The sequence below is a fragment of the Arachis duranensis genome, chromosome 10 (assembly GCF_000817695.3).
Source record: "Arachis duranensis cultivar V14167 chromosome 10, aradu.V14167.gnm2.J7QH, whole genome shotgun sequence".
In the NCBI taxonomy this organism is placed as follows: domain Eukaryota; kingdom Viridiplantae; phylum Streptophyta; class Magnoliopsida; order Fabales; family Fabaceae; genus Arachis; species Arachis duranensis.
This window is the reverse complement of record NC_029781.3, coordinates 35,413,141-35,416,841: the sequence shown is the minus strand read 5'-3', so window position 1 is coordinate 35,416,841 and position 3,701 is coordinate 35,413,141.

The window sequence follows — 3,701 nt, the reverse complement described above, 5'->3', positions numbered from 1 at the left end:
GAACAAGGAAGTTAAAGAACGGGTCCACCTTAGTGATGGCGGCTTGTTCTTCCTCTTGAAGATCTTATGGAGTGCTTGAGCTCCTCAATGTCTCTTCCTTGTCTTTGTTGCTCCTCTCTCATGATTCTTTGATCTTCTCTAATTTCATGGAGGAGGATGGAATGTTCTTGGTGCTCCACCCTTAGTTGTCCCATGTTGGAACTCAATTCTCCTAGGGAGGTGTTGATTTGCTCCCAATAGTTTTGTGGAGGAAAGTGCATCCCTGGAGGTATCTCAAGGATTTCATGATGAGTGGGGTCTCTTGTTTGCTCCATCCTTTTCTTAGTGATGGGCTTGTCCTCATCAATGAGGGTGTCTCCCTCTATGTCAATTCCAACTGAATAACAGAGGTGACAAATGAGATGAGGGAAGGCTAACCTTGCCAAGGTAGAGGACTTGTCCGCCACCTTATAAAGTTCTTGGGCTATAACAACATGAACTTCTACTTCCTTTCCAATCATGATGCTATGAATCATGATGGCCCGGTCCATAGTAACTTCGGACCGGTTGCTAGTGGGAATGATTGAGCGTTGGATAAACTCCAACCATCCCCTAGCCACGGGATTGAGGTCATGCCTTCTCAGTTGAACCGGCTTCCCTCTTGAATCTCTCTTCCATTGGGCGCCCTCTTCACAAATGACTGTGAGGACTTGGTCCAACCTTTGATCAAAGTTGACCCTTCTAGTGTAAGGGTGTTTATCTCCTTGCATCATGGGCAAGTTGAATGCCAGCCTTACATTTTTCGAACTAAAATCTAAGCATTTCCCCCGAACCATTGTAAGCCAATTCTTTGGGTCTGGGTTCACACTTTGATCATGGTTCTTGGTGATCCATGCATTGGCATAAAAATCTTGAACCATTAAGATTCTGACTTGTTGAATGGGGTTGGTAAGAACTTCCCAACCTCTTCTTCGGATCTCATGTCGGATCTCTGGATATTCACTCCTTTTGAGTTTGAAATGGACCTCAGGGATCACCTTCTTCATGGCCACAACTTCATAGAAGTGGTCTTGATGCACCCTTGAGATGAATCTCTCCATCTCCCATGACTCGGAGGTGGAAGCTTTTGCCTTCCCTTTCCTCTTTCTAGAGGTTTCTCCGGCCTTAGGTGCCATAAATAGTTATGGAAAAACAAAAAGCAATGCTTTTACCACTCCAAACTTAGAAAGTTTACTCGTCCTCGAGCAAAAGAAGAAAGAAGAGAGTAGAAGAAGAAGAAATGAAGGAGATGGAGGTGGCTTTGTGGTTTGGCCAAAGGGAGAGAAGTAGTGTTTAGGTTGTGTGAAAATGAGGTGGTGAAGATGGGTTTATATAGGAGTGGAGAGGGGTGTATGGTTCGGCCATTATGGGTGGGTTTGGGAGGGAAAGTGGTTTGAATTTGAATGGTGAGGTAGGTGGCATTTTATGAAGGATGGATGTGAGTGATGAAGAGAATAGTGAGATTTGATAGGTGAGGGGTTTTGGGGTAAGAGTGGTTGAGATGGGGTTTTTGGTGAATGGGTGAAGAAGAGAGAGTGGTGGGGTAGGTGGGGATCCTGTGGGGTCCACAGATCTTGAGGTGTCAAGGATAATTCATCCTTACACCAAGTGGCGAGCAAAAATGCTCTTTATGCCAATTCTGGCATTAAATGCTGGGCTGGTGCCCATTTCTGGCATTTAACGCCAGCTTCTTATCCTTTCCTGGCGTTTAACGCCAGTCTGGTGCCCTTTTCTGGCGTTAAACGCCCAGAATGGTGCCAGACTGGGCATTAAACGCCCATTTGCTGCCCTTACTAGCGTTTAAACGCCAGCAAGTTTTTCCTCTAGGGTGTGATGTTTTTCTTTTTGCTTTTCATTCTGTTTTTGCTTTTTTAATTGATTTTGTGACTTCCCATGATCATCAACCTACAGAAAACATAAAATAATAAAGGAAAATAGATAAATATAACATTGGGTTGCTTCCCAACAAGCGCTTCTTTAATGTCAGTAGCTTGACAGTGGGCTCTCATGGAGCCTCACAGATACTCAGAGCAATGTTGGAACCTCCCAACACCAAACTTAGAGTTTGAATGTGGGGGTTCAACACCAAACTTAGAAGTTAGTTGTTGCCTCCCAACACCAAACATAGAGTTTGACTGTGGGGGCTCTGTTTGACTCTGTTTTGAGAGAAGCTCTTCATGCTTTCTCTCCATGGTTACAGAGGGATATCCTTGAGCCTTAAACACAAAGGATTCTTCATTCATTTGAATGATCAATTCTCCTCTGTCAACATCAATCACAGTCTTTGCTGTGGCTAGGAAGGGTCTGCCAAGGATGATGGATTCATCCATGCACTTCCCAGTCTCTAGGACTATGAAATCAGCAGGGATGTAATGGCCTTCAATGTTTACCAGAACATCCTCTACAAGTACATAAGCTTGTTTTCTTGAATTGTCTGCCATCTCTAGTGAGATTCTTGCAGCTTGTACCTCAAAGATCCCTAGCTTCTCCATTACAGAGAGAGGCATGAGGTTTATGCTTGACCCTAGGTCACACAAAGCCTTCTTAAAGGTCATGGTGCCTATGGTACAAGGTATTGTGAACCTTCCAGGGTCTTGTCTCTTTTGAGGTAATTTCTGCCTAGACAAGTCATCCAGTTCTTTGGTGAGCAAAGGAGGTTCATTCTCCCAAGTCTCATTACCAAATAACTTGTCATTTAGCTTTATGATTGCTCCAAGGTATTTAGCAACTTGCTCTTCAGTGTCATATTCATCCTCTTCAGAGGAAGAATACTCATCAAAGCTCATGAATGGCAGAAGCAAATCCAATGGAATCATCTCTATGGTCTCAGTGGGAGCCTCAGATTCCCATGGTTCCTCATTGGGGAACTCATTGGAGGCCAGTGGACGTCCATTGAGGTCTTCCTCAGTGGCGATCACTGCCTCTTCCTCCTCTCCAAATTCGGCCATGTTCATGGCTTTACACTCTCCTTTTGGATTCTCTTCTGTATTGCTTAGAAGAGTACTAGGAGGGAGTTCAGTAATTTTCTTACTCAGCTGACCCACTTGTGCCTCCAAGTTTTTAATGGAAGACCTTGTTTCAGTCATGAAACTTTGAGTGGTTTTGATTAGATCAGAGACCATGGTTGCTAAGTCAGAATGGCTCTGCTTAGAATTCTCTGTCTGTTGCTGAGAAGATGATGGAAAAGGCTTGACATTGCTAAACCTGTTTCTTCCACCATTATTATTGTTGAAACCTTGTTGAGGTCTCTGTTGATCCTTCCATGAGAGATTTGGATGATTTCTCCATGAAGGATTATAGGTGTTTCCATAGGGTTTTCCCATGTAATTTACCTCCTCCATTGAAGGGTTCTCAGGATCATAAGCTTCTTCTTAAGATGAAGCGTCCTTAGTACTGCCTGGTGCAGCTTGCATTCCATACAGACTTTGAGAAATCATATTGACTTGCTGAGTCAATATTTTGTTCTGAGCCAAAATGGCATTCAGAGTATCAATCTCAAAAACTCCTTTCTTCTGATTCGTCCCATTGTTCACAGGATTCCTTTCAAAAGTGTACATGAATTGGTTATTTGCAACTATTTCAATGAGCTCTTGAGCTTCTGTAGGCGTCTTCTTCAAATGAAGAGATCCTCCAGCAGAGCTATCCAAAGACATCTTGGACAGTTCAGACAGACCATCATAGAA